Source organism: Siniperca chuatsi, linkage group LG8 (assembly GCF_020085105.1).
Source record: "Siniperca chuatsi isolate FFG_IHB_CAS linkage group LG8, ASM2008510v1, whole genome shotgun sequence".
In the NCBI taxonomy this organism is placed as follows: Eukaryota; Metazoa; Chordata; class Actinopteri; order Centrarchiformes; family Sinipercidae; genus Siniperca; species Siniperca chuatsi.
In genome coordinates, this window is record NC_058049.1 from 17,509,883 (window position 1) to 17,533,422 (window position 23,540).

The following is a 23,540-nucleotide window of genomic DNA, read 5'->3' on the forward strand; positions in this document are numbered from 1 at the left end:
ATTGATCCACTATTGATTGAACAGCCCACTGAAGAACTTTCTCTTTAGTGTGATGCCATGGAGGAACCACTATCAAAAGCACTTCTTCTTGATCAGAGGAAACATCCATACAGGCACTTTGTCCTTAAATCACCTCCAGTCAAATGGCTGCACAGAGTACAGAGGAAGTGACGTCTCTCCAACTGTTTTTTAACCACAAGTGCTGCCTATGAGTACTACTTTGAGAGCACTGATTTACTCTACATTACTGAGAACAAAGTGTTCCACGAGAGCCTTGGAGTGCCACTGCAATGCACAAATCAAGGATGCGCTGCAAACTTCCTTTCTGCATGGGCGCATTAAGCAGTCAGTTGTCCGTCAACAGTGATAAAACTCCACTCTTATCTGCCCTATGTAAATCACCCTGCGTCCTTCAAGGCTGCACAGACAGAGGAGGAATCGCAATGTTTTATCTGTTTTTAGACCTACATTGCAGGATTTAAATGCAGGCAGAGTTTCCTCCTTGTGTGTTCAGGAAGAAGCTTTTGGAATAGGTGAAAAGTGTTGTAGCGCTTAAGGTGAGATCAGGAAATGCTCGGAGATGTCCCCACTGAGACAACAGGGGCAGCATAAAGAAAACAAGCAGGAATAACCAGACATGTGCTTTAATCTCCTTCATTTCCCTCTGAGGCTTTGCCCTGACCTCCGTCTGTCATTGACCAAATGATGAACAATCTCGCCGCCTTTACCCCCTGACCCTGAACCCTGTGACTTATCACAGCTGGATCTCCACTATACAGAAGTTAAGCTTCCTCCAAGACACCTTATTGCCCCGGCCCTCCCTTCTCCTTCGTCCTTCTCCACTTCCTGTACATCTGCGTAGTTGTTTGTAGCCATGACGACAGAATCCATGGCAACACACATCCCCATGGTTCTAAATAATAAAGGTGGATGGATGAAGGAGGAAGGGGGGTTGGGGGAAGGGCTCTGTGGCTATTTTAGCAAGTGCCTCAATGGAGAGTAATTGAGGAGGGCCCTTGTTAACAAGAGACTGGGTCTGCTTAACAAGCGAAGCTTCCAAGGGCAACACACAGCCAGCTTCTCTGCTGAGTGGTTATACAGAGGCATAAGGTATATATAGTCCAGGATACAAAGTCAGTCGGTATAAAACTAAGACAAATCAGGGAACGTGTGGCTGTGGATGTCGTGTGGAGAAGTGACAAGGAGTCGAGCAGATAAGCAGCAACTTGGACTGTCACGGAGAGAGGAGAGATAAGAAAAAAGCAGACAGCGTTTGTCTGTAATGCAGTGTATTCCTCCATGCAGGTGTGTTTTTGAGAGATTAACATCCCTGCCTCCCTTTCCTCTGATCCCCAACCTCTGTGTGTGTGCGTGCTTTAAAGCTGCAGTGCTGCCTGAGCAGATTATATACCATTTCTTTGCTGTTTACTCATGTTTTATTAAGACTTCCATGGTTTCCTATGCAGCAGTCACCTCAGTAGCTCTCCACGAGGAAACAAACCCCAACACCACACTGAGTCAGACTTTGGTGCTGCTGTAAGTATGTTGCTTTAGGATGAGGAGCATCTTTAGTCTTTTTTTATTCCAATATTCTGAGTTTCGACAAAGGATATTTTGTATTGTGAGTACTTTCACTTTTGATAGAGTGGCATTGCTACTTTTACATAAATAAATTATCTGAATATTTCCTCCACCACTGGCGAATTCAATATGTTTAGTTGACAAAACAATAGTAACTGTTCTGGAGCTTTCAATGATATTACCTCTTCATTAGCAGATACCCAGTTATCATGGAATTGTAGTTGATTTTTTAAGTATTTAGTTTACAAATTATTGTTACAGTGCATTTAATATACATAGTCTGGTAAATCAAAATATCAAGTGATACGGTATGGTTCCTTTTTTTTGTAAAAAGTGATTTTATACAGAATGTTATCCATATGAGGTTATGTATGCACAATGATGTGTAGCTCCATTTCTACAAAAATAATTTATTTCTGTTAGTTATGGTATGTTTCATACCTTAAAATCTTGAATACTAATAGAAAGTAATTATAGTTGCCCTGCAATGATGCTTTCAGTAGTGTTTCTAGGGCCCCCATTTATTTAAACAATGAATAAATAAAAAGATTAAAAGCCCCTTTATCTTCTTTATTTACAAGTTGCATTTCTTAAAAGAAATGTGTATGACTATGGTTAGATCGACCTGATCCATAAGGAGAGTAATGACAGGAGGGTTTTTCTTTAAAGTATGCTCAAAGGTAATACTTGACTTAGTTTTACTGGTGGGATGAAGACTACTTTTCCAAAAGATATTTCCTCATTTGGTGTTTTCATGATGATGGTAGAGAGTGCTGTCTAACACATCAATCCGAAACCTCCCATTTTCATACTCATCAAACCAATCAGTGACCCCCTCATGCCCTGATGCATGTATGCATCGGCATTGGTTATTTATTCAGAGTTGGTTCTTAAACTTTCTTCTCATGTTCAGAATTCAACCCGGACCCTGTTGAAAACTCTTCGTGTCATGAAGCGTCTGTACCTCACGCCCATCCATTTTAAAACGAGTGTCTGTTTCAAGGTTTCATTCACCACAGTGGATTACTTGAGAACATGATCAAGGTGTCTTCAGGCAACAAGAGGCACACACTTGCATGCACACACGCACACACTTCTGCTCTTGCTCAAACAATCCCACATAGATTTATACATTGGAGAAGTGTATCACTGGTATCCATGTGTGGGTAGGTTATGTTGCTGCCATGATAAAATGGATTTTATTGCTTTTTTAAAACCACCTTTCCATTATATACATTCTCAATTAAGACACTGCACATTTTAACTTCTGACACGTTCATGCTTGTGTGTGAGTGTCCACGGGCTCTACAGTTTCATTATAGCTCATATCATTAACATTTTGATTAGATAGCTCTTACTATCATCTCTTGAGGCAGCTGTGCGATGTGATTATCTATCCAGTAATGGGATGGTATACATTTGTTTGCAGGATTTTTTTCTCATCATGGAGCATCACACATTTTGACAGTCAATTAACAGACCTGGCAGAGTTACCATGGGAACAACTTCTTTTAGAGTAGACAGGACAGGAGAGAGCGCTCAGGAGCAACACCTTCAACAACCAACCTGTCTTTCTGACTGACTGCAGCCGTGAGCAACTGATGCATGTGTTACATGTATATATGCAACTGCCACTTTGCATCACACAGCTGTCGCCCCAGAGTAAGGTGAGACAGATGTTCGTGTTACTCGAGCTGAGAATGAAATGGAGGGGAAAAGAAGTTAAGTTATTAGAGTGTCCTGCTGTCAGATTCCTGGGTGAGCAGAGGACAAGGAAATCTGATACATAGAGTAAAAGCAATTATTACAGAGGGAAGGCGAGGAGAGGTTTGAGGAGTAAAATGATGGAAACAAACGGACGAGGAAAGAACGAGAGAAACAAAGTAAACTGAATAAAAGTTAGATGTGGAACAACTGAAGGGAGTAAGGCCTGGCAGACACGGAGAAAAGAGGGATGAAAATATTTGTGTGTGTAGAAAGAAAACAGGGCAGCGCACACGGGCCAAGACATTGAAGGTAAAAAGAAAAACGCAGCTGATTTGATGACTTATTCAGGGTTTCTCTAGAGCTCTCTTCCAAGGATCTCTTTGAAAAGGAGCATGTTTGAAGTGTCTGCATATGTGATAGTCTGTCTGTCAGTGGGAAGTGGAGCAGGGGGTGGTAGAACAGACAGAAAAACAGATACAGAGTGTGAGGAGGTGAGATAGCAAGGGAGGAAGGAGAAGGAAAGGACTGCTGGAAATAGAGGGGATGTGAGCAGAGGAAGACAGCATATCAATGCTCTCCTCTACACTGTGGAGGCCTCTGCAGGCATTGGCAATGTTAGAGCATGAAAACAGTGTTTTAAAGGGGCTCAAACTGATCTCTCACCCTTGATTTGTGCAGAAAAGAAATGCTAAAGGAAGCCAGGAGAGCAAGATGGGATAGAAACTGCTTTTATATGGGCAAAAGGCAGAAGGAAGCAATGGAACAAAGGAAATAAATAGGAAATAAAAAATGTGCGAATCAATAAAAAAAATAAACAATGAGAAGAAAACAGCAACATGAAAAATTGGGATCCATAAAAGCTGGGAAATTGTACCTCAGGAGCTGCAGGGACCATCAGCTTTTCCACGCCCTTGTGAGGCGTAAGGACATGTCCGACCTTCTAGCTGGCAGCTAATGGGCAAACAGAGGCCTGACAGTTTCTCAGTTTAACAGGATGATCTGGGCTCACAGTGTTGGCTCCCAGGCCCGTAGTGTGTCTGTGTGAGTCTGTGTGTGTGTGACTGAGCACACATTTGAAACAAGTCCAGTTTGCACAGAGAGCTCGGCTCATTGGCCAGCTCCGCGGCGGTCACCGTGGGAGACAGTCCTGGGACGGCTGATTGGGTCTGGGAGAGTAAACAATGAGGATAATGGGAATAGCCAGTGTGAGGATCAAAGGTCAGCAGGGTGGATCACACATATGAGCTGTCGTCACCTTCCTCAGTTTACCCTGATATTTTCATGTGTGTGTGTGTGTGTGTGTGTGTGTGTGTGTGTGTGTGTGTGTGTGTGTGTGTGTGTGTGTGTGTGTGTGTGTGTGTGTGTGTGTGTGTGTGTGTGTGTGTGTGTGTGTGTGTGATAGTGCTGAGGCAGTACTGCATGTGTACACTGTCCAGGTTAGCAGGCCTCCTTGTAGCATATGTAAGATACCAGTTTTACCCATTGTCCCTTTCTATTTATAGGTTCAGAGAAAGCTACAGCTCATATTTATTTACACAACTGATACACATGGAGATAGCAGAACTGAGGGCTGTTATACTGCAGATCAGTGTGCCTTTATAAGGGGATGCAGGGAGACTGCAGTGTTTTATGGATGTACTTTTGTGCATCTCAGAGATCGCTCTGCTTTTAAATACTACAGGGGTTTGAACAGAAAGCGGGAAACCGATCATAATGACTCCATGGGTGATGATTGTATTTGTACTGATGGTGTGTGGCATGCGTGTGTGTACTGTGGATGTGTTTCTGTTGAGAGAGCTGCCAGGCTCTCCCATCCCCCTCTGAGAACAGTTGAGGAACGCTGTTTCTGCGCTGTTTACACTGTAAACGGACAGGAGCTGTGCATGGCTTTCATTATTGCAGTAGACACACAGAACCACTGCTGCTCTGTCTCATACAACATATAAGACTGAGTTTCTTAATGACTTAATACAACTTGGCTCTTATTTTTATTGTTTTGGCCATTATTTCTATCCATTATTGTAAGAAAATAGATCTTTATTTGAAAGCTTTATTTTGAAACATTATTTGGAGGTAGGGCTGTCACAACATTAGATTTTCACTACACGATTATTGTGGCCAAAAGAATTCACGATAACGATATTATTGTGATATCTACAGAAAATTTGAAATAACAAAAAAATAATGCCATCAGTCAAATTCATCTTCTTCTTTTTTCCATTTCATGGCAGGTGGCAACCAGTGTTAAGGTGCATTACTATGACAAAGCGAGAATGGAGAGAAACAGAAATAATTTAAGAGGCGTTTACATGATTATATCATATGTCTATTATTAATTCATTCATAATTCATTCAATGAATTTTTCAGTAATTCATTCAATAATTCATTTTTTAAATATCGCGGTTATCGTCAATACCAGTAAATCGTGACACCACTATTTGGCGGTAGAGCCTCAAGTACAGTAGGTCAAAGCTAAATGGCAAAAATTTGACTGGGGTTTGTTTTAAACCTTTATGGTCTATGGTGATTGGTGGTTTGGTCTGAATGCTCAGCTGCATTGTTTTTTATCCTTTTATTGATGTTGCTGCATTCCCACATCTCAGCAATTAACTTGATGAGTATGATGTTATTGTAAGCAATATAAATGATGCCCAAAACTATGACCCTGTTACATGAAACTGGAATTTCCTTTTGACATCAAGATGAGGAAGTGTAAAAACAACATTGAGAAAAGGGCATGAACACACACTCTCTCGCTCTTTCTCTCTCTCACACACACACACACAGGGTGATTAACCTGCTATATGTGCAGCCAAGCCACAAGTGAAACACCCCTCAGCACACACTTGTAAATTTAATCTTTATTTCACAACAGGCTCCATGTGCATATATGTTATGATCACATATGTCTTAATTTTAAACTAAAACCTTTTCATGTTATTTATGGTTTTAACTTCCTCATACACCTACTGTAAAATGGCATACATTTATATGCTAATTGATGCATGGATTGTTTCAAGCTCTGTCAGAGTGATGCCAGCAGGTGTGTCATACACACATTCTCCCTCTCTTTCTGACATGCAGATTGTAAGACTATTACAACTCGTTTTATCAAATCTGTTTGCAGTTGTGTTTGAGTGACTACAGGGAAATGGCTCTCCCTCTGGTCATTTTAACAACCTGAGCTGAATATTAATGATACAACTGTTACAACAGGAAACCTTTGAGGAAGTGTATCCCAATTCCTGGCACATTACTCTAAATCCAATTGCCTTCCTTATTGCCAGACACTGAACTGAACAAATATTTGCTTCCTGATCAAAAGTTGGTGTGACCTTGAAGATGACACAAAAGCAGGCAATGTTTTACCTCCAAAGCTGACTGCTGGTTCTTATCCCCAGCTGTCTGTTTTCTTGGTACATGTTTGTTTCACTGGTAGAGGTAGTATTTGTGTAGAAGAAGAGAGTGGTAAACTGAAGGAGAGATTGGAAAGCAAAGATGAAGCTGAGTAAAAGCTAAAAGCACTAAGAAGAGCCAGGGGTATATGCTCTGTGTGTCTATTTCATACCGCTGTCTTCCGTAGTGGGAGGGCCGATGATCTCATACTCAAATGTCTACTTCTGTGTGTGATTCTGCACACCTACCACTTCCAGCCCTGCAGTCACAGACATTTGCTATCTATAGAAAGATTGCTTGCTCTTTAATTCAGGCTCAGTGGAGACTTGTGCCGCAAATGACAATAATAAAAGATTCACAGAGCAACCATTTGCTTCCTTCTCTGGATGGTCGTTCAAATTCCTTTCAGAGGATACAGAAGCGTTTTATGGTGCACAATAAGAAGACCAATACTCCATCTGTCACACATAATTCCCAAACCATTATCAATCCTTCCATGAGCAAAATATCCAAGTATAAATAGAAAGAGTCTCATCTTCTACAAGATTATGAGTGAAGAGGGAGACCATAAAGCGGGGGTGTAATGTGTTCTTTTAATGTACCTGCTGCTGCAGAAGCCCTCATCTATCAGCCACTCTTTAAATTCTCTCACACAATGACAGGAAATAGGCTCATTCAAGCTTACAGAGTATCCATATAAGATCAAATTATTGAACATAATGCTCTCCTCCTCTTCCAGCTCTGTCTCTATCTTTCTGTCTGTCTTGTTTGCACACATGAGTTCTCACTCCCTGCTCCCTCCTCCCAAATTCTACTCTCTCTTGTCTTCGTGAACAGGCTTTTTGAAGATTTTGAGATTTGGTTCCCATCAGGAAATGTGTCAGGCAGAACAATTGAAATATTCTTTCTATTTTGCATCAAAAAAAATAGGAGGCCGGTAATTTGCTTCTCTTTATAATGCAGGATCATTTTCGAATCTTTTGGATGTGTCACCCATTTGCACTTTGAGAGCAAGAATGAAGAGAAGTGACAAAGAAAGTGAGACATTCTTTAATCTATTTTCAGAATGAAAACATTGTTCAGTAAAATTGTACACTGCAACAGCGTGAGGGCACTTACAATTTAATGTCAGCTCACATCTGATCCCCACCATTCCACCACTCCATATTGACAGTGATTTATACAGTATTATTACATGCTGTATGGATACAAGGCCATCATTCACACTGTCCTCTGTAAATTATCCTTATCACAGCCATTACAGCCTTGTTACATGACAGTCAAGAGGCTCTAGTGTTACGACAGTGTCCTCGCTCTTGCTTGCCCACTATTATACTGTTTTGCACTATTCACCTTCATTTCATCACAATTAGTTGCATTCTAATGCAGCTGTGAGCAGGTCCTCTTATTTCCTTTTTGTATTTCATAGTGTGACAATGGTGTCCATCAACAGCAATGAATAATCAAATTTAGTACGCATACTAACATCTTTGAGCAAACTCCATTTTTTTACTTTTCCATTGGGAATGCACCACATACTGAAAACCTGCTTAGATTTGATAGGTAGTATGGGACTGGGTCACAGCTCAGGCATCATCAGCTGAGTTTCCCCACCTGACTCAGCTCTCATTGGTTAGAATGAAATGCAGTGGACCAATCTCTCATATTAATACCCTGCATTAGGACACCTTGAAGTGTGAAGAGAGTCTATTCTACCTTTGACTGCGTTAATAGTATGATTTGTAATTTGTGTGAGAGTTCATTGCATAGAAAATCTGTGTGTGCATACAACTACAGTAGGTACAGAGTGTCAAGTGGTCATTTACAGCTTTTAATTGTTTCATTATTTCATGTTTGCTTGTGTTTTCTCTTTCAAATAAGTCCAGTCTGATTATCTGACTGTTCATGTTTCTTACCCTGTTGGACTGAGCCACACAGAGTTCACTTCAGCGTACCATCTTCACTATGCACACAGATGGTTTCTGTACAGGGTAAATAAAAGAGTTTTTTGTAGATAAGTGAGGCATTTTTGCATTTTATTTTTGAGTAAGGATTGTCAGGATGAGTTTTGTTTTATTGACAGCTTTTGTTTGGCACTAACATTTTTGTCATGTTCCCTCACTTGTTTGGTACAGTTGTTGTTTTTTTCTCCTCAATTTCCGCTCTTGGAGTATTGGAGACATAGCAAGTTTACACATTACACAATCCCACCTATTGACGTGAAATAATTATATAAATAATTGGTCCAAAGAAAGATTCTGAAGCGATTTTCAATTTTATGGACGCATGGATTGTTCTATAATGGTAATATTTATTATTGCATCATTATATTTTTATTCACTGAGTGTGTTCTATCCTTAAGGCCCTCAGCAATTTTCTGAAGGCACTGAGGAGTTCCTTGTAATCATTAAATATGTGTTTCAGAGCAAACCATGACTGGTGGAGTATCTGGAGGTGTTATTTGTACTTGAGCTTCTCCTTGTTTCCCACATTCTTTCTTTCTACACAAGCCTGTTTCATCACATTTGCAGAGAGGTTTCCTCTTACTTTGGTTTGTGTAATTGCTTTCTCTGTTTCATAAGAGGCCTCATTAAAGGAGATGCAACACCCAGTCTCACACACCCTTAATGACTATTCCCCTGGATCTTATTAGGCCTTATTCAGGAAATCAATTAGGACCCAGAGAAAGATTACAAAGATGTCTTACCTTGATCAGCCAGCAGTTAAAGATGAGATGTGTAGTCATTATCTAACCATTAGATCCACATCAAGACAGGCAAGGACTAGAGGATGCAACAAGCCAGCCCCAATACCACAGATAGAGTGGGAGTAATGATGGAAGAGAGAAAGAGGAGGAAGACAGGCAGAGGAGAAGGAGGAAGGCTACAAAGCGCTGTCAGAGGTAGAAAAATCTAAATTGGCCCATTGAAGAGAGTTGGAGGGAGGCAGAAGAAGGGAGGAAGGACAGAGAGAGAAAAAAGCAAAGAGTATGTGGGCCAAGTCTCCCTAAAGGTTCCTGTCACATTAAAAAGGCTCCACTCCTCTCTAAAGGTGCATCTCGTTTGAATGAGCTATCATTTTAGACTGTTTGACTTCCTAAACCAAGATTCATAGCTTTTATATCCAAGAAACCAAATTCAATAGAGCACATCTCAGTATGTGTGCAGTATGAAAATGTGTCCAGAGCTTTTCTAAAGGGCTGTGATGTGATTTGGCCTGTCTCCTATCCATAGTATTTTACAGACAAAAGAGGAGCCCACGCCAGCCCTCCTCCTCCTTCCTCTCCCTCCCCTCCTTCCTCCCCCGCTGCCGGTAGTCATTTCTCAACTATCCATTAACTGCACCAAATAGATGCCTGGAGGAGGAGAGGAAAAGGTCCTCACTCTGTTAAAGGGATTTTCTGAGAGATGGAAGGACATGGAAAGAGGCAGAGCGGGAGAGGGAGGCAACAATGAATGGGTGGTGGAGGAGAGGGTGAGGGAGAGATAGAGAGAGAGAGAGAGAGATGGGGGAGGAAGAAATGGCTTTAAAAATGGTAGATTGGAGAGAAACAGGAGGAGGTGGATGGAAGGCTTTCATCTTGGTGAAAACACGAAGTAGAAAATATCCTGTGACCTACTTCTGAACATGTCAGTCATTACGTTCCTCTTGGCCATTTCCCTTTCGCTGGTCACTCATTAACTCTCTGTATAGTCTCTTATTCACTATGCATGAGATAGGGCCATCAGTCAGAGCATGGAGTACTGCACTATCTGAACAAGATATGCTACTGCTATTCTTCCACAGCAGACCACAATGGCAATATTATAGGGAGATGAAGTGCTCCCCCCTTTTCAAGCTGGCCTCTGTGCCAGCAGCCTCAGCCAGACCGTGTTTCTTTTTAAATAGAGAGATTCTTTTATTAGTTTTTCTAAAAAGCTGAAACATGACACTAAGGCTTCTGTTTACATTTTAAGCCAAATGGGTATTAGCTACTGTACTGGAAATTTTGAGTGCCTTATTATTTTAACCAAGATAAAGCAACAGTTATTTTGTTAGCATTCAACAACTGCGCTTTGGATGAGGTTCTAATAGCTTACTTATAACTAAGGCTCAGCTGTAGTTGATGAATGCCAACAAAATAATTGTTGCCTTATCTTGGTTAAATAATAAGCTGCTCATATTTCACTGCCCAGTATAGTAGTAGATATTCATTTAATTCAGTATATGGATATAAAACACCAGTATTATGTTTTTAGTTTGACAGAAATAACAATGAAAGAAACTCTTTATGAGAAAATACGTGGAGAAACGAAAGCTAGTGGTACAAAAGCCAAGCCAGAATTGGGACTCTATGTACTCTATATTTGCGCTGAGTAACGGTTGTAAGTTTTCGTGTTAATGTGAACCTTTGGAATTATGAGATTCTGAATTACATTTGAGTCAAAAATGCATGTGGGAGACGTTTACCCTCAGGGCTTTCTGCCAGAAAGCCTTCCTGCCAGAAAGCCTCAATTCTTGGTTAGGTTTGGTCACCAGAACTACTTGCTTAGGTTGGAAAGGCTGGAAAAGCCCCGAAGGCAAACTACTCCCACGTGCTTCAAAAATTAGGTATTAGAAATAGCAAAATTATGTGGACTGAACAAAGTAAAGGGACATTCAAACTTTACTCCCATTCGGGAGTATTAAGATGCTCATATAACTGCCTCCACTCTTCAAGGACATTTTTCTAAAGGTTTTGGATTTTGGATTTGCTCCAATTCAGTCTGTGTTAAATAATACACAGCAAAGGTGTTGGATGGGTTTGACGTCAGGGCTCTGTGCAGGCAAGTCAACTTCCTCCACACCAAACTTGGAAAACCATTACGTTATGGACTCTTGCTTTGCTTTTAAAAACAGGAAATGGCCTTTCCTAAGCTGTTACCTCAAAGTTGGAGATACACAATTGTCTAAAATATTATCAAAATAGCATTAAGATTTCCTTTAAGGTTGGACAGGTCAGCAGGTCATTCCTAGAGGTAAATAATAAACCAAAAACACAATGTCACTATTAATGTTAAAGTTTTTTTGTATGTGAACATAAACATCCATCACACACACACACACACACACACACACACGCGTGAATTTAAAGTTCAAGAAACCACCTGAAGTAACCTATATCAACATAACCTTGTGTCACTTTTGGCACAACACTGTGCTCTTTTTGCTGTCTCACCTTGTCAGAAGGTTGCCATGTGAGATAGCTTGTACAACACCTTTATTAGTTTCTCTCACTTGTCTCTGTCTTATTGTAAGTATATTGTGTATTAGGCCTACTGACCTGAAATGTTGAGGTGTGATGCGCTTCAGTGAAATATGAATATACTGAAACTTCTCTCCCTGAAGCACAGAGTGAATTTATAGATCACTCATGCATCAGAAACTGGGCCATATGCACACCACACCACACTGCACAGCTCTCTGGGTAATCTCCACAGCTCAATCTGCTGTCACCCCTGGGACAGAGCAGAAGTTCAACACACACACATGCACACACAAGCTTAAGCATGTGCACATATACACTATCTAAAGCAGGCCAGGAGTGGGACCATCACACTGTGCATCACCTGATTCCCATCACCACAACACAAAGTCCCAGTTTGATACTGTAGATATAGATTGTGAGACTGCTAGTCAACTATGAGACCACAGCCTGCAGCATCTGGGTGTTTGAAGGGAGGGCTTTCTGCTGGTGGACTGCCAGAGCCAGACAGCTGGGAATGGCCTGGCTCTAGATGTAGATCTGGGTTCAGACCCTAGACGCAGTCAGTCTGTCTGCCTCTCTGGCCTCCAGTGCTTTCAGCCTCCTCTAACTTCCCAGACTGAGGTAATGGATGAGCTAAATGCTTTTAGTTCTCCTTAGTGTTTTTTGCTTTTGCCTATTTTCCCTCAATAACCTTAAAAACATTTCCTCTGGACAAGCTTACTGACAACCTGTGGTCTTGCAAGCTCTACTTTTTTACAAATACGTTAATTATACATTGTTTATGGAAAAGTTAAATGCTTTCAAATTGCCCATTAAGTGGGTGATGAATGTGTAATGAGTAGCAACGGGGTATATTAACCCAAAACGATGGGTTCAAACTCGGTCTGTGGCAGATAAGGTTTCTCTGACGACTTGGTATTTGCATAGCTGAGGACCTGTTAAGGAAAGAGGCATCATCCAGAAACACACACAAACAAAAAGATTAAGATGAGAGAACAATGAAATGCAGAGAGGGAGATTATCTCAAAGTGAAGTCCAGTGTATTGTGTGTGTGTAGAGTAAAAACCACAGACGGTCATTTTGTTGTCTTGTATTTTTTTGTTTTTCTATCCAGGTATGATGACGACTCATCAGATATAACAGCAGAGGTGGAAGGGAGTAAAAGCAGAGATGCAGGTGGGCTTCTTAAATCACCATGGACTGAGGAGAAAAGATATCACAATAACAAACCATGCTCAGAGGGAGGGCACATGCAGTAAACAAATAATGTACCTCGGAATGAATTTGCCTATGGTTATTCTCAGTGGGACAACTGGCAAATTGCCATGATTGTATTTTGTTCCATTGTGTGCACATGTGTAGTATGTCTGCCTGTGTCTATATATCTGTGTCTATGGGTGCAACATGCATTACCCACATACAGTAATCAAAGTGTAATACATTTGAAGGGTAAGCTGAAGGACATTGACCCGTTCTGTAACAGGACCTCTTGGGCCTTACTGAGATAGAAAAAGATCTCATACCCGCCTCCATCCTTCCTCTCTCTATCCTCTGACTTGTATTCTCACACATTCAGTCGCCCCTTTGTCTGCAAATGTCTCTGCTTCTCCGGCACCGATGTCCTTCCATACGCCCACATTTGATCGTATTCCCTTCTCCTTCCTCCCGAGCGGCCTTCACCCCCACACCTCCTCCCCGCCAGAGCAACATTCATTACGTCTAAAACTGTCCAGATGAACACAGATCTGCAGTATCGGGTCTTTGACTTCCCATCCCTTGTCCCAAATGTACTGCATTGGGAAATAACTAATTTGAAATTGGTTCCATTTGGTTTCATTTGGTTCCAGTGTAAGAAGAAGTGTGATGTTCACACAGAACAGGTGTCAGAGGTCGGGGTGGTGGATTAGTGTACACAGCATTTGACACCAGAGGCTTGGCCTGGTGTCCTGTTTCATAATTCAAGTCAGAGTTTAGATGGTTAAACATAACCATAAAAACTCATGCTTTATTTGCTTTGATCAGATATTGTAGGGAAATTAAAAAGAGATGTTGATAGAGAAACCTTTTGTAGATACATAATCTGGCCCGCATTACAGTTCTTTCCTATTTTATGAATGTATTGCGGTGAGTAAAACAATGGGTGATGAATATATTTTTTAAAAATCCCAGGACCACCAAGTTAAAATTAACTTGCAAGTCATTTCACATTCCCTCTTTTGGACTTGTTGGATGCCATTTTCCACAACCTCAACCGCAAAGAAGTTTGAGCATCCCACTCTGAAGCAGGCTAATTAACACAAGGTGGTCTGTTTAAGAACACATTTAGTGTGAAATACACATAAAAAACAAAAAATTGTACTGTACCTGTCCTGTAGTTCATGAGGCATTCAGTCAAAGTGAGGACATTTTGGCTGCTCCTTACTTCATCAAAGGGGTGTTTCAGTGATTTAGGATTGCGTTTTCATATATTTGGTGGAATAACAAGAGACCTAAGAAATAATTTGAAGCAGCAGGGGTCAAGATATCCTTGCTTTTAGTCACCTAGTATTGGTCAAGCTCAAAAACACTGGATCCTAAATTTGCCATGATGCAGCCAGCAACATCTTTTTGTTAGACCCTCCCTGCCTGATAAGTACCCATGTCTTTAAAACTCTATGCCCCCAGTTTGTAACATAGGTGTTCTGCTAAAAAAATGGTTTCAACTTCTCACCCAAGCTGAGATAACTATTGATAACATCATCAATCTATGAGACATCATTTTATGTTCAGAACCACATACATACAGAACAATTATACAACTGTTTTAACAGATGTGGGTAGTACTGTCCATGATGAGTAAACTGACCTTTATGTGTGAAACCGGTGGAGTTCCCCTTTAAGATTCAGTGTAAGTTAAAAGAGCAACAAGAGAGAGATTTGTTAGGTCATAAAAAGACTGCAGTTTTAATGCGTTCATATTCACATAACACACATATTAAGATTGTATATGGTGAAAATGTCAGCTGAGAATGATCAGTTTTATTAAACATTGCACAAGGTCCTCCTCCCACGAAGGCCACCATTTTCGCTGCATGTTCACATATTGGATAAAGCTTCCACTGTGCATGAAAGTCCCTGCAAAAAATTCCCTTCACCATGCTGTGAGAAATGTAAGCTGGCCAGCAAATCAAGTATGAGAGGTCATTGTTAAAACTTTACTGGCAAAAGAATAGTCTGAAATAAATATGATGAAAAAGAGAAGAGACAAAACAACAACTTGAAAACCCCTAACAATGTCACAGTTGACGGAATAAAAAATTAATCTAATTAGATTTATTTCATTTTATTTCACCACAATGGTCATTATGCTCATGATGATGTAATTTACATTAGTGCTTCTTGGGCCATGAGATTTGGGAATATAGAATGCATTATGCCAGTCCTTACAAGTATAGTAATATAGTAATGTGTGTGTGTGTGAGAGAGTGTGAGTGAGACCACACACCGGAAATGTCAACATAATGAAGTACAGTCTGATGATGACAAATTGGAGAGCAGAAACACACCCCACTGCAAAATGAGATTACTGAAGCATTAAAGGTGATGTCACATTTAAAGGGTTGGTGCAGGTAATGAGGAAGTCATTATTGGTACTTCTCGGATGCAGAGGAACACATGCAGTACATACATTCATTACTATTACAACAAGAAATGAATCATAAATAGATTTATTTTTAAAAATAGGATATAATAATTTGAACTGATGTAGAACTCAGTGTTACTCTAATTACTTATCGTTTCAGTTTTTGTTTGTTTTGAAGTTTTCAAAAACAAATAAATAACTGTAAACAACATTATATATATACAGTTAAATATTAAGAAATAGAGGGCTACAATTTCTACGCTGTTAACCTACAGTAAGTAAAACACTCTCTGCTTTAACCTCATAGTCCTTGTATAATGTTAAAACCAATGTGCTTTTGTTGAGTCAAAAATATGTCAAAATATTTACTGTCCACACTTGTAAATCACTTGCAAATTTATATATATATATTTGAATTTTGTCACATTGTCTCACTCAGTAACTTTTTGCAGTTGGTAACAAAATGTTCTGCTAAGTCTGCAGTCTGTTACATTTTCTTCCCATAAAATATTCAACTTTTCAGTCTGTGATAGTGCAGGAAATGTGGGGAGCTCAGCAATATTTTTTGGCAGATAAGTCTCTAATCTGTTTATATTTTGTTCAGAAGAAATGAGAACAAAGTGAGTCTCAGTTTTCACTTCTCTCTTCCTCTCTTTGTGGCCAGCCATGATTTTTTTTATGCTGTCCTGTTCCAATGACCTGATCACTCACTGACCCTGTACTCTCTCTCTCTCTCTCTCTCTCTCTCTCTCTCTCTCTCTCTCTCTCTCTCTCTCCTCTCTCTCTCTCTCTCTCTCTCTCTCTCTCTCTCTCTCTCTCTCTCTCTCTCTTTCTCCAGATCATGTAATGAATCATACAGGAGCACAATCAGCCTATAACACAGACCATAAATCTCTCTCTCAAACACACACTCACACACACATACAGCAGGTTTCTTGTTGAGCTGGTGCAGCAGCACGGAGGCTTTCTCCGCTCCATAACAACCATAACAAGTGTCTGAGCGGCCTCTGGGCCTGCAGAGCTCCTTCTGTACATCAGCCAGACTCCCGGGGGTTGAAAGAGGACATGAAAAGTTTGTGTACAACAACTGTTCTGATGTTAAGCTCGTAAGCATTACCATCTGTCTGTATGTATTTGTGGGTTGTTGTTTTTTTCATGTGCAAGTACGCAGATTACTGTCAGTCTTACCTGTACATTTCTGCATAAGAAGGAAGCCTGTCTGTCCAAGCGGCCTACATGAGTGTTGTTGTTCATGTGAATTAGAGCCCCACTAATGGGAATGGTTTTATGATTGAGCTGAGAGAGAGGGAGAGCAAGGAGACAGGGGCTAGTTATCCACTTGCTGATGTGGGACCTCGTGTAGGGAGCAGAATATAGTGGAGACTAATCTTTCACCCTAATACAGCACTACCAGCTAACTCCCAAGCCCCTGCAATGAAGACAAATGATAGTGAATGGCTATGATCAGTGGGAGCGGGAATTCATTTGCTAGTGTAAGAGAGTGAGAGAGAGTGTGTGCATGTGTGCATGCGTGTGTGTTCCAGCTGTAGAGCAGTGATAGAGAGGACAGAGGGATAATGTTTTCACAGGCCATTTCCCCCAGGCTTTCTGTGTGCACAGGCGGAGCCTACAGAGACACTGCAAAGATAGAGACAACTATTCATAAAGCTTAAAATAATCAAGGTAAAGTCACATTACAATAAACGTTATGAACGTTATTGAAAGTAAGCAACAGTTTATTCTCCTCTGAGCACATCAACTCTAAAGTACAGATTACGACTATGATAAGCATTGCATTGGCAATCATATTTTTAGTTATGCTATTGGCTCTAGGGATGGCAACGTCATTCAGTCAGTATGTCAGTCTGTTGGTCCACCACTTCAGTCCAAACTGTATATCTCTGTGGAATGGATTGTCATGAAATTTTGTACAGTCCCCAGGGGATTAAGATTACTGACTTTGGTGTTCCTCTGACTTTTCCTCTAGCGCCAACAGCAGGACAAAAGTGTCACTTATTTTGTAAAATATCTTTCATCATTCCCAGAGGGTGAATCCTAATGACTTTGGTGATTTCCTGACTTTTCCTCTAGCACCACCAACAGGTTGACATTTTTGGTTGTGAACAGTTTCCACAGTATTTGATGGATTGCCATGCCATTTGGTGCAGGCTAGTGATGTGTCGGCTTGTGTGCATGACGAAGGACAAATTACACTTTTGAACAGAGCAGAAATATTTTTTTGTTTCATATCATATGATTCATGCTCCTTGCTTGTGCAGTGTTTGCCACTAAGAACTTTGTACCTTACATCAGTCTTTCTCGGCACAATCAAACACAATAATCTTCCTTGTAAATGCAATATAATGTACTTGAGGAATTATAATGAGTCTGAATGTGGCAGCGCTCTAAGCTCTTTTATAAATGCAGCCCGAGGCCTTGGCAAAGATTCACACAGGCCATCTGGGTACATGTGAGGTGCAGCTGATGCCACATAACTAGTCTCTCTCTCATTAACAAGAAATGTAATCGCTAGCTAGGAATCAATATGAAGTTAAATTAATTTTCTTTTTATAGCTGGTTGACAGCAAAAGATAAATAAATAAAATATATGGTATGCTCACACACAAAAAAGAAAATAAATGTTTATAGTAAATTTTTGAGTGATCTTTAGGGAGAAGCACATTTTTGGCTACTGTGTTCGTTCCCATTTATTTTCCTCATGTTCTTGTGTATCAATAAGACAGTGAGAGATTAACAGCCACTGGTGTTTAATTCCCCCCAGGAAAACATGAATGACACAGAACAGGAGGTTAGGTAGTTATGCAATAAATGGAATGTCAAATTGGGAGATGCCCTTTTCATATGCTCCTTCTGCTCTTTGCACCTGAGGGACATTTCAGAGGCCTGCATCTGCTGACTCATTAATGCAAGCAAGATAATACTGCTCTGTACACACTCTATGGGATTCTGTGGCTACACATGCATGCACACACTCATGCACAAGCACGCACACACACATTTTCTGCTAGTAATCCCCCAGCTCTGTCTTTCCTAGCCTCAAATCAAATTGAGCAGCCGCCGCAGTAAACACCACAAAAACAATTTGGTTCCCAGTTAGCTGTGGAAGTGGTGACCAATCATCAGATAACTGTGGCTGGAACATTTGTAGAGTATCTGACACCTTGCTTCTATACAAGGGAATACACACTGAGAGATGTACTGGAGACAAAGCAAGAGCGGGAGGCTGGAAATGACAGAAGCACACAAACACAGAGATAGAAATGTTCATACACCAAATATGTACACACATTTGCTCACACACTCATGCATGCACATGCAGGATATTCTGTAGCAGCTCAGAAACACATGCACAGATAAGCACACATGTGTAAATGCAGGTAATTCTGTGCAGACGCAGTTACACGTGCACAGAAAATGAACACCCTCTTATCACTCCATCCCCCAATAACAGCTCACACATGCCAGCATGAGTGGAATTGAATAGTATTTTGGATGAGCTGCCCTGACTGATTGGTGTGGGTGTGTGGGCAGTAGTAGGCACAGCATCTTCAAAGATACATTGTTTAGTGATGAGGTAGGCATGAAAACAAATCCCTGGGACGAGGAGTATAACCCTTTGTACTTCATCCACGCACATATACATTTTCTATACAACTATGACAGCTATGCTGTTATGTAATCAGCTGTGTATTGAAGCTGTCAGAGTCTTTAGCTGGCTGCAAAGACACGCTCTATACATAGACGCCTCTTTCTGCTCCTCCTGCACTAGGCCTACACACTCTGACTCACCAACAACCCCACGCTGATTCTCCAACAGCATGTATCTTAAAGACAGATATCGTCAGTGCAAAACTTAAGTGGCAAGGCTTTGTCCTCTATTTTGTGACTTTTGAAAAATATTATTAAAGGAAGTCAACAGGGATGTTCCCAGTAAATCCTCGCACAATGACAAAGTAGTAAAAGGAACTGTATTGTAACATTAAACACTGTTTCCCAGCTCTTCACCATAGTAACCACTCTGGTCTCCGCAGGAAGTTGGGTCATAGCTGGAGGCTGAGTGGAAATGACACAAACAAATGCACTGAGCTGGGAAGAAACATGAACGTTTAGTGTAATTTCCTTTTCTTGGTCTGTGTTCATTTGCATTTCCAACTATGTCCTCAGGATGTTGGCACTCACGATTGTAAGCATGTATGTTACATAAGAAATCATAGCAGGGATACAGAGTATATCCTATACTATACAGTATGATTGTTACACATCTGCCACCACTCTGTAAATAAGAATGGCCCACCCATATACAGTAAAATCACTGGATCCTTCTCATTAAATGACAAAATATACCAATAAACAGTAAATAAATTTAAAAAATCAAAATGTGGCTACACTAAATTGAAATTAATCATTGTGAGGGAATAGCTGTGGCACTTTGAAGGTGATGTATATGGATTGCATTCATTACGTGTTTAATATGAGGTGAGTTTTACCGCAGTTATAAACATTGAGAGTGGGGCGAGTGTGAGATTAATATTTAGCCTGAAGGAACATCTTTTATTGCTGTACAACTTGTTCCAGCATGCTCAACATCTCCACCCACACAATACCGGGTGGGGTACATGTGTATGAACACACATACATACAATATGTACACATACACAAAGACACACATCCAAGCCCACATCACAAATTTAGAAATACAGTTTCTTTTTCTCCATGGGACCTCTTTGTACCAGGCAAAATATCTTGTTTTTTCATCCTCCACGCATCCTTATGATTTTCCTCCACCTCAGCCTCCTCTACTTCTTCCCCTTTCTTTCCTACTCGGCTTATTTATCTTTTCCTCAGTTCGCATCCATGCTTTTTATTCCCTGCCTAACAGGAATCACAGGTCTTCTCATCATAACACAAGTCAGATACATAACATCAATGCTCCCCATGGATGACAACAAACTGCATGTGTGGTGTGTGTGTGTGCATGTGAATGAGTGTACCACTGTACTGAAGGTGCACTGAAATTATACTTGTGTATTTCACTTGTGACCAACTGCAAAGGAGAAAACTAAATTACTTCAAAAATGCAGTCTTACTATCAAAAATCACATCACATTCAATGATATAAATTATTTTAAAAATAAATTAGTCTTCCCTGCAACATTATTCTGTTTGAAATGTAATTTAAATCTTCAAAAGAGTTCCTTTTAAGGGAGAACCAATGGTAGAAAAAGTATTCAGATCTTTTACAATAAGTAAAAGTACAATGTAAAAGTAGAGAATACACTGTATTTTCTAAGATGGTCATTATGTTTATATATATTTATACAATTTATATTGTAAAGTGTTCCTCTGCAAAGTGAATTTAGCTTTCAGATAAATGTAGTGGAGTAAAAGGTACAATGTTTCCCTCTAAAATGTAGTGAAGCAGAAGTATAAAGTAGCATAAAATGGAAATACTCAAGTAAAGTCCAAGTATCTTGAAATTGTACATAAGTACAGGACTTGTGTACTTAGTTACTGTCCACCACTAGAATAGATCCTCCAGTGTGCAATTTTACCGTGTAACTGTATTTGACAAAGAAAAAAAAGAACATAAAAAGCAGCTGAAGTGGCTCCTGCAGCATTAAATCAGGGGAGGATGCAGAGTAGAGGGCTAATGGGCAACCTCTTTGATAGCTGCCAGTCTATGGGTGTCTAGGAAAAGACTATGAGCTGGGGAGGGTCCACATACCCAGAGAGCCTCCCTTCCCTTCCATTAAAGTCATTAGAGGGCAATCAGGATGGGGACACTGTTTACCCCCCTGTGCCAGCCCTCACACAGACCTGTTGCTAGGAAACCCAACAGAGGCCCGTGGAAGGACTATCAAAAACAAACCAGCCTTGTGCCTGATAATAAATTCCCTGCATCATTGAAGGTATCACCGAATAAGACGCTGGCAAATGCAGACATGGTAATGTGATGGAGGAGTTGTAAGGCTGAAAGGCAAGGCTACCCGACAGGTAGGAAATAGGTTTTGATGGCTAAGAGATAGTACTGAATTCATCATCTGTTTTATTTAATGCACTCTGAAATTTACCCATTTCGGTAAACTGGGTTAAAGAAGCAAGGAAAGTCGGAAGAAGCTATGAATAGGCTATGACGCATGTTGTGCTTTGTCTCCACAGGAGTGATATCAGTGCTACTGTATATAATGCCCTGTGTGTATCCATCCCAGTAATGATGGAGCAGGTTGGTAATTATGGAGAAGAGGGGAAGACATGGGTTGATTATCATACATAATGAGACGGGATGTTTCTTCTTTACACATCTTTTCAATCCCTCCACCATTCTCCCTCCCTGTTTTTCTTTCTCTTCCTCTCACTACCTCTATCTGACTATGGACAGCAACTGGCTATACTGAGATCTGGGTAAGAACAGGGGTTGCAGAGCAAGACTGGGGAGAAAGAGAAAGATAGAGAGCAGGAGGTGTGACAGCATAGAGGGTGCGATGAAGCAAAGGCAGAAAAGTCTCCTGGAAAGTGATGTTTTCATCACGGAATAATTCACTTGATCGGCAGCAGCAATCAAAGATAGCTCACAACACGAGACTCTAATGTTGTGTTTTGATGAAGGTCATGTGAAGTTTGGTATGTCAACTGGGTGAATCCTGTATGAGTCCCCATGAGGAATAACTAGCCGCTGCACAGTAGCTATAACAACACCAGGTCACTCAGCAGGTGTTGGGGCATGGCGAAGGTGACACATACACATTACAGACACAAAATAATCCTAACTCAGACTGTACTGTCCGTGAGTCACACTGTAGCAGCACTCTCATTGCTCCTCTCTTTGCATAATGTACCATACTTGGAGGATCATAGTCGTACACCCACTCAGTGCCCCTGAAGAGTTCTCTGCAGCTGTCCATGACTTGGAGCGCTGCTATAGTGATCTTCATGCTGCAGCAGGCACTTTTATACAATAATTCCATCCATAATCCCCAGACTATGGATCCTCTGGTAATGTAAAGCCACACATGTCATGGATGACAAGATATAACCAACATAAGTGGGCCTCCACATCCTTTTCCAAATAATAGCTTTAATGGACAGTCTCTTTGCGTGTGCGGACATGAGCATTGCCAGAATTTTATTAGTCTAAATCAATGCTGCATTCGGATTTCCACTGTCAAACAACATTCTTTTTTCCTTCCTGCGTGCCTGTCCATGTGTATGCTGAGGATTCTTTCTCTGCAGAGAGCGCAATCTTGCTTTTTTTCCTTCCTTCTCATTCTGATAGGGTGCTGTCAGAATTAGTGATACATACACCGCTGACTGTCAACTACCAGGACACTTACCAGCATGTGCGCAGGCAGAAATGTGCTTTGTGGGGTGAATTTCATGCGCAAAATATTACCCACAATCTCTCACCTTTGACAATGCGTTTTATCCTACTGTCACTGTTGAATGCTGACAAAACTCCCCAGGGTAGCAGCCATGCTGGTGGAATATTGCTAGAACATGAGGGTTGCTACCTGTTATTTTATCTCATATTATCTTATAAGTGCTGTGTCCACCCTTGTGGCTGTCACCTAGAAGAAGATCAAAGCAAGCTAAAATATATTTGCTCAGATCATGTTGAACTCTCAATAATTATGGTGAGAGTGGGATGTTTTATTTTAATGCAATAACTGATATTTCATTTGACCTTTCTACCTTCAAATTATTTTGTGCAGTAATCATACTTGGATGTATCACCATTGTCTTTTGTGTTTTCTCATCAACACTTTTGAATCATATTTAAAAGACTACACATGTGTTTTGGTGCATGTGTTACCAGTGATGCAGTGCAGTCGGTTCAAAGAGAAAAGGTGTTTTCAGGATTCAGTACATGGAATCAAAAAGCAACAAATTCTCTCTTGTCTCTCAACAAATTCCTTATGAATTGGAAGTGGTTCCAAATACTCATGTATTTGACTCCTGATAGTCAACCATAGCTTGGAGGCATGTGT